Below are 19,573 nucleotides of genomic sequence, written 5' to 3'. Positions count from 1 at the left end.
GAAAATATTACAAGGCTGGGGAAAATAAGGGACAGTGAACTGACTTCCAGAGCTTCATGAGGTTAGTTGGACTACCTTCAGGGAATCATTCAAAAAATGTTTTAAAATATCAAGCATGACTGGAGAAATTAGCTTTCTACAACAGGCTAAAGCTGTGGTTTGTGACTTTAAAGAAATCTTTTTTTCTATACACACGTTGTAACTATCACTGTTTTCTGAAAGTAGATTATGAGACAGATAATCTGTTTCCTCCCTGCAGGAATACACTGATCAGAACAAACCAATCAGAGCCAGGAGGAATGTCTCAGCGTTGTCTATCACCTCATGTACGTGCTGCTCACACCCTGCTACATGCTACAGGTCCCTCCCCACGGCAGATGCTAGTTAGTGTGGCCACTGATGACGGTAGAAAAACAGTTTTTCTGGTTGTTCCTTCACCCTAAATGATAGAGAAGACATTGTTTCTGTGAATGAAGCAGATTGATGCTGTCGTGACTGAAAGGTTTTAGATCAACCCTACAGGTGGCTATAAAGCAAGCAATCATTCATGAGGCTGCAGCGGCACACCTGGGTGGTCTGCAGGCATGTCTGTCTCTTTCTCTCTCTCTCTCCACACCTCCAAGTGTGTCTTTTCTTTCCCGATCGCACCTTTTTTCCTTTCACACTTGATTTCCTGTCCCTCACTTCCCAGTTCTTCCCGTCTTCATGCTGTTCATATTTCACTGATACTTTGAGGAACTTTCCGATGAGAAGACTAAACCCGACTGCAGCCGCCGAGATAGAAGTCCTAAACTGCCTTCTTTGTTTGTTGCCTCCCTGCCTCTTCCTGCCATCAGATTCTCTTTGTTTTGAAGCCAGCTGTCCCCTCTTAAGTACACCACTGAGAGACACATACGGTCCTCAAAGACTATTTCAAAACTAATAAATAATTGTCAGAAGAGAGGGAAAGCAGAGCGAGCACTTTAAAAGCACATCAAAGGCCAGCGGACGGTGAGGCATGAGGATCGGGAAGATGGATGAACGAGGACGCACATGGATTCAGGGGGGAAAAAACTCTTTGGACTTAAAATTATACACAAGAACAAGTGAAAAACTCTCAAGGAAGAGATTTTTTGGATGTGTATTATGCTGAGCAAGAACTAACACAACACACTTTATGGTAAATAGTTCTTCTTTTTTTTTCTTTGTGGCCTTGGTGATCCCATGTTTCACAGCAAGAAAATGGTTTAAAGAAGTCCGGTGTTTAGAGTTTTTCTTTTTTTTAAAAAAAGTGGCTTTTGCTGCTTGTTCAGTCCTCTCCTCCTAGTGCAGTGTGTGGTTTGTAAAAAAAAAAGGGAAAATGGAAAGTGGCAGCCAAAGAAGAACCATCACATTAAGTGGGGAGAAAAGACAATTTACTGTATGGTTTAGTGACACGCTTAAAAATAATGAAAACCAATCAGAAAGACCTGATCCAGAATCAGAGAAATGCACATCCTGCTGATCATGTACAACAAATCCTATTTTCTGTCTGCATATCTGGGATTTTGATTTGATTCGATTTTGACAGCAGGTCAGAGGTTAAACACCAAACAAGAAATCAAAGGAATGGTCTGTTACCTCTTACACAGGACGGTTTTGGCGTATAAAAGTCCGGAAACATTTCTGCGTATTTTAACATTTGTGATTTTTCAAACTCAATTACAAAAGGTAGGAATGAATTGTACTTGTGGGAATGGCTGTCTGTAAAAAAAATATTTTTAGAGCAAAACACCAGTGAGATGAAACTCTGAGTTTCCATACTATCTGTCAGTGAACCCAGCAGACTGCATGGGCTCCGTAATTTACTGGACAGGTGGGACCTGAGAAAGAAATCTTTCTTTCACACCTTCACTGCCTCATACCTCCTCGCACCCAAACCTCCCCTCCTCACTCCTAGCGGAGGAGCTGGAGGAGCCAGGCTGGCTGAGACGCAGGGAGCCAAGCCTCCGTGGAGCTGCAGAGGAGGCGGGGCGGCGCGGGGGAGGGAGAGGGAAAGAGAAACGCAGAGTGGAGTGGAGGAAGATAAGTCAACTTCACAGCCCGTGACATAAATCACATCGAGATCTGACAGCAGAACACTGACCAGGACCGCTGATAAAGCCCAGCAGGGAGGGAGAGACGGAGCAAGTGATGCAAAAAGCAGAGGAGGAGAGGGAGGAGGAGGTCTTTCAGGTTATTATTACCCCTGCAAACTCCCCATCTCCAGCGATCAGTGGCCACTAATGACTGAGTCTGCTGGGCTCCCACAGAGAGTGGGTGGTACCGTTTCCGAAAACAGAGATGGTTTCTTCTTCTGATGCACTCCTTTTTGTTGTTAGGACAAAGTGCCAAAACACCAAACTGTTCATATTCTGGTGATTAATGGATCTGCGATGCAACTTTTTCAGATCTGGTTTGGTGGGTGTCGACTGAGGGAACTGTGGTGAACTGACACGTCTTTAGTTTCAGCTCAATTTGTGGAACATTAATCAAACATGGACACTGCTAAGTTTTTACATAGATTAATGTCAGTTTTTGTTAAGCCTGCTGGTAACTGGATAGACCTGCAGCATGGTTAACCTCTGGCAAAAACACTTAGCAAGGGCATCCAGAGGTTCATCAAGGTCTGTGGATAGTTTATGATCACGCTTAAGCTTCTTGTCGACAGAAAAATAATCACAACTTTCATAAGTTTTCATAAGTTTCATAAGTTTTGAAACCTCTTGGAAGAGTTGGACATACAAGAAATAAAACCAAAACGTTGGGTTGATCAGCGGGGTTCAAGGATTTCTGTCTTTCTCCTCACAGATATTGTGAACAGTCAACATTTTATTACTTCATGGCTTTACTACTGTAATTCTTTACTGTCAGGAAGTCCAGAAATGTACTTAAAAGTGCTCTGCTAACCAAGAATGCTACATGCATGTTCATTATGCATGATTGCTGATTTAAAAATCCATAATGAAACTAAGCAGTAGCTGTGTCCTATAATCAGGACACAGCATTCTTGTACAGCTTTTATTCTGACTGTGCCGTGGGTCTAGGCTCTATGAGAACTTAGAGAGTTCCCAGTTTTCCTCACAGTCGGACATTGAAAGGAGAAATTAAAGTGGGTTGGTTGGACAGGATGCAGATGAACTGGTTTTTACCATCGAGCTAACACTTTCACCATGTTCAAACCTGATGAATAACACCAGCTGACAGACCTTTAGAGGTTCATTGCTTGAAGAAAAACACGCAAATTCAATGAGAAAGGAGGGAAAGATGATTTTAATAGAAAGTCATTGTGTGGAAGCGCATACAGTGAGTGTGTGTGTGATGTATTTGGGCTGAATCCCCCTGGGTAGCAGGGGCTGCTGCCTGTCAGAGTGAGTGGTCTTATCTTCCCCAAACATTTACTTAACCCTTTGTCTTACAGGGCCAGGACAATGAGCTAGCCACCAGGAATCTCAGCATGCGCAAGCACACATTCATGCTCACACTCTAAGTAAGTCTGCGTATGTGTGAGTATATAGTATGTACAACATCACACACCAAGACTACCACTGCGATGGGACATGAACTTCTGTGTTGGTATTAGAGAATCTTGAGGCGGCGTCTGACGATTGTTTCCATTTTTCAAAATACCGCGACTGTCAAAAAAAAAAAATTTTTTTTTTAAATCTCTGTTTTCATTAAATAACAAATGCAATTAAAATCAAGTTTTGATAAGTTTGTTCATACAATAAGCCGTTGAAACCACCTAATCCCAGCACAAAAAGATTTACAAAAGAACGTGTTTTTTTGTGTGTGTGTGTTGTTCTAAATAGCCATGTTACCATCATGCAAATGTGTTTTTGTAATTCCGATTTTTGCAATTTTATGATCAATGACAATACGTCTGAATTCATGAATTGAGTAGAACCGGCATAAACTGGTTCAGACTTTATTTTGGAGACTGGAATAACTTTGTGTTATTTGGTTGACAAACAAAATCACTTGAGGTTCCTCAAGGACATTTTCTTGACCACAATATATTTTAGAGCACTAAAATATATCGTCATATGATTCGGGACATCAGAAGTCAGTGTGTCCACGATTTCATATTAATAACCAGATATTAATCTGTGTTCTGTTGTCAGATCTCACTCTCATCAACTTCTTTGCCTATTTTGCTGTAATTTATTGTAAAATTGGTGGGAAGCTGTTTCACTGTGCAGCCCACAACATGCAACAGTTTTGTAGTGATATGCTTTACTTCACATTTCTGTCAAGGTTGCAATGTGATCTATGGATAAGCTTTATATTTCATTTTGGAAAGCTTTCAAATATTTCACTAAGTTAACTTTAACAAGGAAAATGTATTTCAATGACACAGGAAATTTAGTCTTCTCTTACATTTTTTTCCATTTTCTTTCTCTTTTTTTTAAGACTGTGTTGAATTTCATTATGTAGTTTTTTCCAGATAAGTTCAGCTGAATGCAGACGTTGGTGATTCTAGGAAAGCTTAAAGAAGCAAGATAAATAGCCAGGACCGTGTTTCTTTATGCTTGCTCTAGTCTCACACTGCCATCATTGTGAGACGCAGTTTCATGTAATTGGACCGTTGGCTTCATTGTCTCTTGTTCTGGCTGGGCTGGCTGCAAGTATTTATTTGGTCTTTGCATTCAGGCCATTTCTCCAGGCTGCTGTAAAGTCAGCTATCTGAAGGCTGAGCTGATGTATGAGAAGAATGCAGTAATCAGTCTTTGTTTCTCTGCCGGCTGAGAGGAGGGCGGGAGGGAGGGGGGGGGTGTCTGAAAGGACACTAAAGACTGTATAAGATTATTTTTGTAAACACGAGGACGCAGCGTGTGGCTCTGTTTCAGCGTCGCCGTTTCTTCGGGTTCTGAAGAGTTTTTTAGCTGAAAGACAAAAGGAAATGACAGAACAGGTGAGGATGACTTTTAAAATGAGATGATATTTATGGGTTCCTTTGAGTTTGTTTTATGACTCTTGGCCCCAGCTACCATGTCGCTGAGTGGATCATTATCCACTGTGATTGTATGTGTGGGCTTGGTACCAAAGCACAGCAGAGAAAATCTGAATTCAGGCTTTATTCTGTGAGAGGTTTTCTTTAAGAGGCTTCTACTTTGGACTTTTTATTGTTTTTTTTTTTTTTTTTTTTTTTTTTGCAGAATGCTGGTCCTCGAGGGCCGGCGTCCTGCATGTTTCAGTTCTCTCCCTGGATCAAATGATGGCTCGTTAGAAGACCTAAGAAGAACATCGACATGCAGAGGAGGTTGTTTCTACCACCAGGGAGAGAACTGAAACATGCAGGATGCCGGCCCTCAAGGACCGACTTCGGACCCCATTACTCTAAGAAGACAGGCTAGTTCTTACACAAAAAGTGGCACAAAGAAAAAAAAACTGGTGATGTTACTCCATGTGATCTGTACACTGTACGACAAACAAATAATATTGTAAAATGGGAATGAGATAGTGTCGAACTGACTGTAAAAAACAGGACCAGCTCAACAAGGGAACTGTCCAGGAGTCCATGTAGACATGGCCGAGGAACCGGGATGCAATGAGGGCAAAGACAAGAGAGAGAGCTGGAGTAGTTACCACTTTGAGGTGCAACAACCATATGGTCCCTGCCTCGAGAAACCAGCTCCCCTACATACATCAACCCCAGATGGCATAGATGAGGATTTGCTCGTCAAGCCCTGCAGAAAAGAAAAGGTAGAAACACACATCGAGCACCACCACACAACCTGCAGAGAGGACAGCAGAAGATATTAAATGATTGGATAGATGCAAACTATATGAGCAATCTACACGTCAGAAGAGCCACTGGAACTTCTGTCCAGACAGTCTGGACAGGGACTGACTGCAGCTGGGAGTGACTGGGCTGCCAGTGAGTGTTTAGGAAGGAACTCATTGCAGCACCTGATGCTTGATAACAATAATAAGAAGTATTTGTACTTTCATGAGAGCCTCCAGTTATACCAGACAGCAGTGTTCATTGTGAATGGGCTGATCCAGCAGTGTAATACATCCCGAAGCATCACCCAGCGTAACTTTAGAGACGTTAGAGAGACAAGAAAACAGCAACAAATTTAACGGATGTTTGTGATAATCTCGATGTGAACCTTTCATCACTGTGAGCATTTTTTCACTTTCCAACAAACTGAGCGATGAGACACCATTAGAAAACCATTAGTTCTAACAGCTTAACAGTATCTTAAAAAGCAAACTAAACCTGTAAATGAGAAGATGCTCTGGAAATAATATTTCGTAAAACATTTTAAATGTATTTTCTTTTTTCTATTTCTTTCTTTAATTTTGAACAAAAAAAAGACCTCCAAAAAACCCCAAAAAACAAAACCATGCTGAAAAAGTTTGATGACTCTGACCAGGCTCTGAGTTTATGGAGTGTGTTTCACTCCCTCTCGGAGTGACGCAGCGGCTCGACTCGGATAAATCCTCTGCAGACAGTCAGTCTTTGGTCTGTGCATTCTTTCGCAAATGAAAATCAACGAAATAAATAGGGTGCATCCCACCACAGGAAACGGAGGGGAGGCGTTTCGGTGGGTTATCCAGAGTGCACTTTTCACAAGCTCACGAAGACACAGATGAAACAGAATGCAAAGATGGACAGCCCCCCGACCGAGGGAGACAGATGTACGGATCGAGGCAAAAGGTGGGGAAAAGAGGAGCAGATGAAGGTTGGAGTGATGGAGAAAACAGACTCTGGGGATCATATTAGAATGACAAAAAGGGGGTTTATCCCAGAGAGTACAGTGGAGACAAATGAAGAGGAAGATGCATGAGCAGGTTGAGAAGCAGAGTAATCAAATGAGACCAATAAAATGACTGATGTCTGCCTTAAGGAGCGGCGTAAATAAAGCCGCTCTGACAGCAAACGGTACAAAGACAAAACTGGGCCAGAGATAATAGAGAAGGATGAGAGTGAGCTTTACGACGGCCCACAGTGATTGTTTTTTAGTGCGGCGCTTAAAGAGAAGGGGTGGTGGCCGAAGGGATGACTTCACTAACTGGAGTTTGGTCAGAAGATCAAACAGTTTGCTCCTGTCTGCGGTGCTGACTTGCAGAAGAGCTTAACTCCGCCGATGTGTTTTCAAAGCTTCAGACGACCCAAGAAAATTCACTTGGGTTAAATACCTGGCTCTTTAGCATTCTGATACCTGACAAACGCCATCCAGTGCATGAAATGCATGTTAATGCTTCTACAAAACATCCTCTGCTAACCGTTACTCACTGTTTTGGCTGAATGTGAACAGAACTGCTGCTAGTGATGACACATCGAACCTTTTTCCTCTGTGTTGACTTCTTTTAACACTAAACCTACAATGGTTGCTGCTAAGTATTTTGGGGTTGCTGTAGTGCATAAAAGCTATTCAAGATTTTGGAGTTTAACAGTTTTTTGGGTTTTTTTTTTTGCCAATATTGCCATGTTTTAGCCTGGCTATCGTCTTCCTTCATAGTGCAACTTCCTTCACAGGTGAGCTGGCACATTATGCCTCGGCCAAACATTAGCAATCGGGGGGTAAATCTGATCCAATTGTTAAAAGTTTCAACACAACCAATTGTTTCTCAGTGGTCCAGACCCTCTGAATGAAGAAACGTTTAGAACAATAGATTTGCTTTTTAACAGACTAGCTATGCATTGATATGTGCATGTCCCATTTCCTCATCCCGGATGGGAAAAAAAGCATCTCTATCTACATCATGATGCTACCATCCCCTAGTTTCTGTAGTCGCTGCACAGTTTAAACATAAATTGCTTAAGTTGTCATTTCCAAAAAGTTAAATTGAAAGTCATGTTTCTTTTTCACAACTTTCACCTCAAACCTAAAATATACCAGGAATCAGTCGCCTCATACAACTTGAATGAAGAGAATATGCTCTAAAAATGAAAATAAATTCTTTTTGAGATCTTGAGTCATTTTGTACTTGAAGGTCCACAGTCATGCAAAATTGACCTTTTGCATGTTTCTGTCCTTCTGTTTGGGTATCTCCTGCTTTGAGAATCGGTCCAAAAACTGTTACAAAAACCTCCAAATCTTTGCGCCACAATTTTTAACCTAGGAACCCCATGCCATACCCAGCACCTCACCTGGAAAACCAAGCAGAGCTCCTCCCACTTCATTACAGGAAGACATTGAGTTATTGACTGCAATACAGAGCATGTGTCCATGCATTTCTTCTCCATCACAGAAAACAGAGTTGTGTGTCAGGAGGCCCCACTTCTGCTTCGGGATCAAAGATGTAAAGTTGTGTCTGAGGTCCAAATTCCTAATTTAGGAATTCCCTGAAAATGGGAATTCCTAAATTAACTCAAAACAGGCAGAACTAATTGGGTGAGTTCTCAATTTCTGAGAATCATTTTTATTAAATGTATTAAATGTAATCAATGTGTTTTATAAAGCCCACAGACCTATACCGGCTTGAATCTATCCAAGTACCCCAGTAGATTTTTGAAAGGTTTTGTGTAATTTGACTCCAAATATTGATATTTGGAGTCAAGAGTTGTAGTCTTTTTCATGTGTTATTCAAAGCTGTCTGGTGAGACTTTGACCTGCAGGCCAAGCACGAGGTGATCGTGTGTGTTTGTAAAACCTTGTGCAGACGCCGTTTTCACAACACATACTACATTGTGGGGATCCACTGCTTGGTCCCCATAAGGGGAAATGCTGATTCTGGGTCAGGGGTTAGATTGAGGATCATGGTGTGAAGTGAGTTTTGGTTAGGGTTATGATAGGAGTAAGGTTGAGGCTGTAGAAATGAATGGAAGTCAATGAAAAGTCCCCACAAAGATTGCCACACAAATATGTGTGTGTGTGTGTGGGGGGTGGGGGTGTGTGTGGTGTGTGTGTGTGTGTGTGTATTAAAAATACACACACACACATGTGGAGTCTCCACTACTCATTGCCGACGCCATCCTGACTTGGACATCCTAGGTGGTGCGCTGAGAACAGCAGTAACGTTCGCTCTGGAGGACCGTACCTGGCACCCATCACTCTGCACCTCATGCTCTCTCACAGAAAGATGCAAGCTGTTTGTCCGTCACTTTTTCTCCAGCTCATGTATCTTTTACGTACCCAGGAAAAACTGACAGAAGGCCACAACAAGCTGTAGTTCTGAATTAAACTGCAGCAAAACTGAGAAACAGTTTGATCTTTAGACCACAGAGGATCCAGTGTGGAATTAGTTTTAATCTTTGCTTTTGTTTTCATGATATCTAAACATTTATATAAAAAGTAGATGTAAAAACATGGAATAGATATAAATGTACAAATCTAAGAGCACTACTCAAAATAGGGAGTCTAAGCATTGAAAAGTCTGAAAGTCACAAATTAATCAAATTTGAGGATGACTTTTGAACTTTTGCAGCTTCAGGAAAAAGCGAGGAGGTATCTTACTGACTGAGCTGATTGAGTGTGGACTCAGAATTTAGTTTGAGGCTAAAAAATTAGCTTGCTAACTAAATATTTAGTTTGGATATAAACATTTAGTTTGAGGTTTGCTGATTAAGTATTTACTTCTGGGTAATATGAAATATCCAGCTATCTTGCAAGCTAGATACTCAATCTGATAAAACACAATACATCAATGATGAACAGCCAATAATAGTTAGAATTGCTTTGCTTTGGGCCAATCACATGGCTGGAATAAAACTGTGAAAATTGGACAAAGAGAGTGCAGTAGCAACCAGACATGCTAATGGCTAACGTTCTTGTAGATCTACCCTGTTTATACTTCATACGACTGGTAGGACATAAGCGGGACGTGGGAAAAAGAGAAACATTGAGAGTCCCATAGGAAGAAAAAAACATTGACATGAAAGACCTGAACTGTTCAGTCGTGTTGAGGCAGCTTGGCTAGTTAAAGTTGGACAGCTGCTGAAGCTCGCCCTGATGATATAAACATTTTTCTGTCTTTCTTTTTATTACTCATTCTTAATAAAAGTTATATTTAAAAGGAGCTACAGTAAAGGAGAGATTTAGAGAATATGTATCTCAATGCCTCTTGACAAAATAAGGAGAATGTTCTGTAATCCTTAAAGATTTTAATTAAAAAATCTACTTATTTTGTTTATCCAAAGCAGCCATATAATCCTGAGATGTCCAACTTTTAAAAGTAAATCTTTTAAAAGTTAACCTTGTGTTATCTTTAAATCTTACTTGATAGTTCCAAAGGAAAACTAAAGATTGACCAAAATAGTGACCTGTTAGCGTCATTCATATTGATTTCGATTGATATGAAAAATGTTATGATGGTAGGATTTTTCCCCCCACATAATTCAATTCAATGTATTTATCAACAGTTTACACCAGGTGTCATCTCAGGGCACTTTACGAAACAAAAGTCAATTTAGTCTGATCATACAAAGCGATTCAAAGTCAAATACATTCCCATCCATTCATAATCAAACAATGCAAACAATGTTCATTATTCAAATTGGTCGAATCTAAAAGAAGCCTGTACAACAGCGGACATTATATTGCTTTAATTTGTTGAATTTGCTGTATTAACCCTATAAGAATATCCTAAATTATATTATTGATGTTGTTTCCTTCATTTGATTCTGACCATTTCACCAATTCTCCATTGGCCTCTACATCTTTTCTCCATTTGTCGGCTCCTTTCACCAGGAATTATCCTTTAACCTCTCGTTTCTCAATCCTCCACCAGCCCAGGTTTTTCTGCCCTCTTTCAGTTCATATATATCTCATCATCTGTCCCCTTCACCCATTTCATTCCATGCCTGCTCCTCACCTCCCACCCCCCCACCCCGACACACAAACTCACACACATACTCACACACACATTCATCTGAAAGCTAATGGTGATAGGGGCCTGGGGGGAGGGGAGGTAGAGGAGGATCTGCGGGGGTTGAGTAAGCCCGGACTTGACCCCTGCTTTCTGGGCTCCGAGGAGTCTCCTCTCCACCCTGGGCCAGTGACGAATGAAGAAGCAACTCCACGCACACACACACACACACACACACACACGCACCCTCACATGGCTGCACACGCACTCGCCCTGCATTACAAGTTCACACATATGGAGTGAGAGTGATCTCTTTTTGCTGTACTCCCACGAGTGAAATACAGATAGGAGCAGCAGCAACGCATTTGTTAGGCTCAAAACACACAAATCCACACACAGAAATTCAGACTCGAACGTGGGAGACATGGAGACCAGTTGAGGCATCAGCTTGGAAATCGGCCTTTGCATCACTTTGCATCCCCATGTGAAAAACAGATGTAAATCCATTGTGAACCACTGTAAACATGTACTTAAAATGAGATTAGGAAATGGCTGAATTATCAGGAAAATATGTTGCCCTGTGTATGGGGCGTGTCTAGATTTTTTTTCTCTCAGGCGGGGGATAGGCAGCGACATGAGCAGCAGAAGGATGGCACATTAAAATTGCAATTTCAATGAATGTCAATGTTAATGTTTGCTTTATAATCAAACTCAACTCTCAGCTTCTTCTGATTTTCCAACTGATCCGTCTGCGGTGTTCCTTCATCTTCTTGATGCTCTTTGCTCTCTACCGTTTAACAAATCTCTGAAACAGAACAACTGGATTTACACAGATTGAATTTCCAGCTGGTTTGTCTGATTTTGATGTCCCCTAAAGACAGTGGGTTGGAGTGGATATAATTTAAGAGTATCAGAGTAAAAGGGGGTTATATGCAAATGTGTACCACACTTTTCAAATTTTATTTTTAAAAGAAAGAAGAATTTGTCATTATCATATCATTTTCTTTCCCTGTTGAGCTGTTGCTAAACATCCTAATTAAAAAAATAAATAAATAAATGCTCACTTTGTGGTCGCAAAATGACAAAATGTCAGAAAGTTCAAGGGGTCTGAATACTAATAATAAGGCATAATACAGAGAGTAAAACAACTTGTGAACATGATGAGTGAATGGATTCTCTACAATTCCCTTTCAGGGCTAAATTCTGTAACCCCTCCACCCTCCAGCTTCCTGTTACCTTTTTCTCCCTAGGAAACAATCAAACTCATGGTCGCGGAAGTCATCGTTCTTATTTGTCTCCGTGCAATCCATCACTCGGTTGTTTTCCGTCTTATTTTAGGCCCTGCTCTGACTCTGTCCTGTTGTGGCGTTTTGTGTTCTTTCCACCTAAAAATGGAAGAATAATTCTGGGAATAGAGTCCAGTCATGGCTAATAATATCAATAGATCGTGTGAATCAAACTCTTTGCTTGGAGAAAATAAATACTGCTGCGTGAACTTCCCGCTCAGAGACTATTTGCTATTTGCCGCTCTCCTCAGATACCCGAGGCACAGAAGCACGATAAAACATTTACCAGAGTGTACGGCCTCTGCTGCTCGCGTTCTGCTGCGTAGCTGTTGTGCAGGCTGAGTGCTGTTGACTCTAGATAAAAGCATGAATGAAGCATGCAGGATTGAAGTGGCTTGTCCCTCAAATAACCTGTCGCTCTAGTAGGGTTGGGCTATTTGATTATTTTTAGGCTGGGCCAAACTATATGATTATTGTTTGCATTTGACTTCACTGGGTCACATGGGCCTTTGTGTATGCTGATGAAATTAAAGGAAGTGCTTTCCTACTCTGGTTCCAGCCTGTGTTTACTTGTTCTTTCGAGGAATTTGATTTTATGTCCAGTTCAGATCTTGCCAACAAGGCGGACTGTGAACAGAAGGCTGAAATGATGCGAGCGTCTGATATTTACAGGAATTTATTTTTTTATTTTTTTGTAAATCTCTCGTAGACTTTGTGTTTTCTAGCTTTGCTGTTGTCACTAAATTTCCTAAATTTGTTTTACCTCTTATGATTACTTTTTAGCCCCCCCATATTATGTGCCTTCACAGTCATGGGTGTTCTGGTCGTGTTGTGATGTTGGAGGAGTGAAGCTGAGGACACTTTGGTTCTAAAATCACAGAGTTTTCAGACACATGCTGAAGACAAATCGGTAAGAAAAATATTCACTTAAATAAATGTATGAATGTAGACAGGTTATATGTCACAACAATCTTGCTTCTTTTATATTGAATATATAGTTTTATATATAGTTGCTTTGCGTTTCATCCTCTATCCGTCTATCATGGAACAGATTACAGATGCGGAAAAGTTGGGAGCATTTTGGAGATCGCAGAGTTCAGGTAAGGATCCGATGAATACACAGCAAAACTGATATGTACAAGCAAACTCAGCTCAATAACTAATGTAATAACTCTTCTGATACAAATACTCAATGACATAAACATAACTATTCTTTAAAATAAATCTGAATTGGATGAAGTCACTACCTCAAGTACAGAGCTTCATGACATTGGAAAAAGAGCAAAATAATTCTCTGGTTGTTTCTCTGAAGTTTTAAAGGGTTCATTTACGTTGCTTCAAAGCATGGTTCGCTTTTTAAGCCAGGGCAATATTTTACTAGGTAGAGTAGTTATATTAGATAAGGGATAAGGTTTTCCTGCAGATAACATGTTAGATAACATATTCTGCAAAACGTGCAGAACATGTTAGACGTATCTAGCTAATGTTACTTTTTGATGGAAAAGCTGCAGTAAATGACACCTCTTTAGGTTTTACGTTTTGCATGCTTGTGATGAGAGGTTTTCAGGGTTTCTATAAATTGTGGGGTCAGTTCTGTGTTGATATTGAAGATGAATACATGCTTGAGTCCAATCCCTGTTAGTTTTTGCTTTATTTGTATTCTGGCAGATCGCATGTTCTGTTTTCACAGTGACTAAATAAAAATAAAGAGACAAATGATGTTATCATCATGCAAAACCCCTGCAACGGAGGAACTCCTTTAACCAGGAGGTGGTTAAAGCTGCATTTCCATTGACCATATGATTCCACACTTTGACATTTCAAAAATAAATTAGCTTCATGGAAACATGGCATTTTGAAAAATCTCATTTTTCAAAAACAAGTCTTGTTAGGATGGGTTTTTTATTTATTAATTTTTTTGGCCATATTGAAATTGGTTTACTTTGCAAAACTGCAAAGGCAATGATTCGTTCATACAAGTCACATGATGAACAACCAGATGGTGCCACTGACGGAAACCACAAAGAAGAAAAAGACAGGAAGTGGCAGGGAGTAGATGGCCAACTTCTTTTTCCAGTGACTTATTGCCTGAACAAACTTGTTAATTTAATTGTGTTTCTTATTTAACAGAAACACTGCAATTAAGAAATTGCTTTTTTTTTTAGCATTAGCAGGAATGCGTCTAATGTTTTATGCAGATTTGTAATGAAAATGCAGCTGTAGAGACCAACAAGCAATGAAAGTGTTGAAAGTGGCATGTCTGTCACTTCTGAGTATTTTTCTGCTTTTAATTTAGCAACAATGAAGTTAGAAATACCATGTTTTTTCAGATTTTTTTTTTTTTTTTCAATCAATTGTTGGTTGAGAACTTAAATACCATGAGCTCAATAAAACTTACTCTGATGTTAAAAATGGCATCTAAAAATGTCTGAATTTTGATTTTCTTGACCCCTGAGTTCAACATGGGGGGAGGAAGCCACACGCAGGTGAGGAATGAGAAGCATGTTGAGAAACAATGCAAATGTTCCTTCAGAGCAGAGAACAATGGTGCTAAAACAGACACCTTCACCGCCACAAAGCACTAATTACACATCAGGTAGAACAACAGCTGGTAACTAATTTCTAGTTGTAAGTACAAGTGCAGTGATATTCGTGCTTCAGGATGTCAGTCGATCAATTATTATTTTACGAGATGTTCATGAGTGAAACCTTTGTGAGATAGTAGAATAATGTAATGCGTATCTCTCATCATAGATAGCTTTATTCTTAGATTACAACGATAACTTTGATCACGGAGAGCGGGTGTGTTTTCCACCTGTTCGCCCCGGCTACAGTTGGATGTACTTTGGTTTATGGAAGGGTTGCTGCACTCCAACCTTTGCCCTGCTTATTCTTTTTGACTTTCGAACTGTTGATGACTGATACCTGCACACTTTTGGTTTGATCCAGCTTGATTTTCCAGGGTTGTGTGCCGATATGACTCGGTTCAGAGTTAAAGGTATCATGATGTTTAAAGTAATTGTCAAATAGTTGTCGATTACTAGAACCAGATGTGCCTCTGCAGCAGATCTCATCAGTGACCGGCGCAGTAAATCACACGTGAACGGGGAGGTTCTAAGGTGAAACAAATCAAATCCCCCCAAAAGTCTGCCGCTATCCCTTCCTGACAACGTAACATATGTGTGCTCATGGAGATTGAATAGTTAGACTCTCAGAGGGGTCAGAGGTCAATTTTAAAGATTTAGACCCTTAAGGACAGAATGATCCCAATAAAATCATGAATTTCATTTTAGTCCCTATAATGTGGCAGCAACCAAAAATACTGCTCAAATTAATAACTTAATTTAAAAATACCAGATAGGTAGGTAAGCACTAACTGCTGAAGTGAACATGCTAGTTAGCTTTTCTTTTTTTTTTTTGAATAAGCAAAAGCAACAACTGTCCGGCCTATTTTTCCACTGATGGTGATGATAAACAGGCATATATACACCAATATTCTTCTTTTTTAGCCAGAGGTCTTTTGCCTTGGCAGTGTGTTTGTGTCACTGTCATCATGAACATAGCATGCTATCCATGCTATGTTCTCATTAAATGAAGATGTTCCTTAAACATAAGTCCCTCAGTGACACTGTACACTCATGACTAGAGTTCTGACTGTGATTCCTCCCATTGAGCTGGATATCTAAGGATGCATCTGATCCTGTCCAATCAGCAGACAGAAGGAGGAATTGCAAACAATGACATCAGATTTCTCTGCTATTTTATAATTCCTGTCTTCCTATGGTTGTAGTTTTAGCAACGACAGCAGAGGAAGTGAACAAAGCCATTCAATCTGTGTTGGTCACGCTGGCAAATATTGAGCAATTAAAGTCAGGAAAAAAAGGAACGTTTCAGACATTTTACTGTTGGCAAAGATTTTACTGCAATTTCCAGTAAACTTCACTGCTTAGTTCCTTTTATGATCCAGCTGCCAAAAAGTTAGTGGTAACAATGGATGTTTTGACCCTCCCACAGTCTGGTCACTCAGGTGGACCACGGCACAAAACTATACACACATGCACATACACACACACAAAAGACGCCTCATTTAATCCAAGTTCTCATGATCTTGTAGCTCAATCCGACCAAACATTCTTTGTCAGACGTTTGGTCTCATGTATGATGATGGAGAAGGTGACATGGTAGACATTGGAGCTTCACATAATGAGTTGAGTTGTTATTGGCTGACAGATTGTAATCTGTCTAAAATCCAGGTTCAGAAACAGTTTATAAATTACTTATTTCACTCAGTTACAGTTGGTTGAAGTAGTTGCTTTCTCCTTGTCCTTTACGTCGAAGCAACCATAAAAATGACATACTGTTCATTTCTTTGTTACAAAATCAACAGAAGCTCAGACGATTATTTTCCTCTTGTTATTTACAACACCATGCCACCCAAGGGAGGCATCAGTCTTTCTTTTTGAAAGATACAGGATACAAGAGTCCAGTTTTGTTCCTGTCACACTAAGGGGAAAACAGAACCTCTGGGCCAATCACAGAGAAGACAGCAGGAGGAAGTTCTGATTTAAAGGCTGAAATTTTGTGGAATAATATGTGTGTGTGAGACCATACACACAGTGACTTTAAATAACCACAGCCTATAAGGAAATGCCCTGTTTTTGGTAGAGCCTGTAATTGAAAGGAAAAAACCTGCTGCAGCAGCAAACAAAGAATAAAAAGCCCATTTCTCAATATGGCTGGCTGATAATATCGCTGGACTGATGTGGCCTGTAGCCCCACGTCTGTCCAGGAACTGACTCGCAATGCTGTGCAAGCTAACATTTCAATATCGTTCACACAGTCGAAAGCAGGAAGAAAAGGGGGAACATAGAGTTCTCAGAAACATAGAGAAGAGTGAAAGGGAAACCTGGCAATTGACAGATGAGTCAAGCTATGGGGGGGACGAGGGTGTTGACACAGCAACTTTAAAAATCACTACAGAGATGAAGCCATCACAGCCTTGACATTGGTCTGACCTCAGCCTTGATGCCACAGGTCTAAATCAAATCCAAGGCTTCACTGTCAGCACTGACTGTCACTTCCAATGAACATATTAGCTTACTTAACCCAACAATAGTAAATTAAAGTTCATGTGTGCTGCAGGAAAACCCCCTTCAGAGGTGACAAATGTATGGCTGCATTATGTGTGACTGAAAGAAATATTTGAATGGAAGGAAAAGTTCAATTAATCTTTGTTTTAACACATTGCAAAAACAAACTTTCCTCATTAACATAGTCACAAATGGAAAGGTATGCCTTTGGGTTTGTATGTGATAAACACAAAGGAGTTTGTAGCTCCATGAAAACGTAACGCCTTCGTCATGCCTTTTTCTCTCAGGTCTAATTAGACTGTCACTTCCAACTCCATGGAGTGAATTGTATAGATAGGAAGTAAATACAGAAGGAGTATGTGGTTGTAACAATTTTCTTGGTTTCTCCATATAAAAGTTGTCATAACCAGTTTAATAAGGAGAGAGCAAGAAAATTTCTCATCATCAGTGTTATTATTATTATTCAGCACCTCTCCCAGACTTCGTCTGAAGAGTTGACGCACAACGATGTGGTAATAGGATGCTTGCATGTGCACACAGATTTCATACACGTTGCAGACCACCTGTCCTGACCAGAGTACGTCTCGACCCCATCGTTGGGATTCTCCCTGCATCCCTGCTTCCTTCATTTAGTCTTAAACTGACATTTCATGACTAGTTTAAACTGTGATTGGTTTTATTTGTCTTGTAGAAAAAGAATCAGTACGACGACACAGGATTTTAAAATAATTATTTACTCCTGTCATTTAGAGAGCGCCACAACTTTCTGCAGATCGCCTTCCTGTATAGAAAGACTGATTTTCAGATTTTCATCCAGGAGTTTTTAGCCATTTGACAGTCTTAGCAGCGATGTGCTTCATAAAGTGGATAAAGAGGTTTTAATGAAAGGGTTCACTATTTATGTCAAAGCATCATTCAAGATATCTCCTGCTGTATTATAGCTAAGTGAGAAGCTCTGACGTAACATATAGATGAGAGACATGTAAGCTTCAAGATGTCGTCCAGTTTGGCAGTCTGACCTTATAGTTCAAGCTACCTGTTGGGTTTTTGGCAGCACAACTCAACTGTCCATTTATCTTTCCTGTGACGTGTTCCCTTGTACACTTTGGAGAAACATTTTTTGTTTTATCCAACAAGCCTTTCGGAGGAGAGATTTCCTCATTTGTCAGAACAACCAGTCTAAGGGTCAAGACTTCTTTGACTGAAAGGAAAACAGTGTTGGGCTGTCAACATGCCTGCAGGCTATGGACCTCAGACCTGTGAGGTCAGAGCTGATGCTTTATGAACATCCATCCATCATCTGTACCCACTTATCCTTGTGGGGGAGCTGACTCCTGTTTTTGTGGATTTCGTTGTTTGTTCCTCTATTTGTTTCAGTTTTGTTTATTACTTCTGCTTTTAATAAATAAATGTGAATTCAATCCAACCATCCATTGTCTCACATGCTTGATCTCGCAAGGGCGCGATGATGATGTGTTCTTAATTCTGGTTAAACAGATGATATCGCCGTTGTTTTTAAACAAATGTTTCCAATGCTGACAGTTTGTGTAAAAAAGTTTTACAAAAAGTTTTTGTAAAATCATAACTGGTCTCTCATTCCTCGTCCTCTAAATGTGTACCTCCAGGGTGTTCACATCACAGCACGGCGGGCCTTAGCTGGCAACAGATAAGACTACAACATCTTTCCCAACAGTCATAAACCTGGGCAGTGCTGTTGGTGCATTGGTGCCTCGATGTCGCCATGGTGGCAGTAAAGTGGCGGCCGTGTTGCTGACAGGCCCGTATTTCCCTCAGTTGTGTGGCCGGTTTGGACCCGGCCGCCATAAAGGGGAGTTGGAAGTCAACCTTTGGTCAGCACTGCTGGAGAACACGCCCTGCCTGCACACACAAACACATGAGAGTTTACAAATCTGGAAGTATGACAGTGAACGCCACAGCTTAAATCAATACAGGCCAGTGTGTGTGTGTGTGTGTGTGTGTGTGTGGGGTGTGTGTGTGTGGGTGTGTGTGTGTACATCAATGATAATTAGAGATGCAAAACCTCCTCTGTAGCATTGGTGGTGCAATGCATGAATTTTATGTTAGATACAACAAACAACAAAAACTAAACTAAATAAACAGAAGTGTTTTCCATCTTAAAGATTTTCTCCATTTTTTGATGTCATGTCACAATCAAATGTTTCAGATCATCCAATGATGACATCAGACAAAAATATGTCAGAATAAAAGTAAAGAATGCAGTCAGCAGTGATTTCTCAGCTTGAAACGCTTTATTGGATGCCAATCTCTTATTTACTGTTGAACTATGAACTCTGACCTCAACGGAGGAAGGTGAGACCTGCAGCACCTCATGCGTCCTCCATTGTTTGGTGACATCCAGTAACTCTGATGGGCCGGCGGCTCCACAAGATATTCACACATATTTCATCTTTTGTCCAA

At 40.5% G+C, this 19,573-nt stretch overlaps 1 long non-coding RNA gene across 1 annotated transcript; it reads left to right on the top strand.

The window, feature by feature from the left end:
- The first annotated feature begins 4,801 nt into the window (after positions 1-4,801).
- LOC129371795 (uncharacterized) lies at positions 4,802-19,220 on the top strand. The gene is made up of 5 exons (XR_008607203.1): positions 4,802-4,912; positions 5,486-5,703; positions 12,828-12,954; positions 13,096-13,144; positions 18,760-19,220. It is a non-coding gene; the product is annotated as an uncharacterized LOC129371795 (long non-coding RNA).
- The last annotated feature ends 353 nt before the right edge of the window (positions 19,221-19,573 follow it).

The sequence above is a fragment of the Poeciliopsis prolifica genome, unplaced genomic scaffold, assembly GCF_027474105.1.
Source record: "Poeciliopsis prolifica strain line A6 unplaced genomic scaffold, Auburn_PproV2 SCAFFOLD027, whole genome shotgun sequence".
Classification (NCBI taxonomy): domain Eukaryota; kingdom Metazoa; phylum Chordata; class Actinopteri; order Cyprinodontiformes; family Poeciliidae; genus Poeciliopsis; species Poeciliopsis prolifica.
This window is presented reverse-complemented; position numbering and strand designations above follow the sequence as displayed.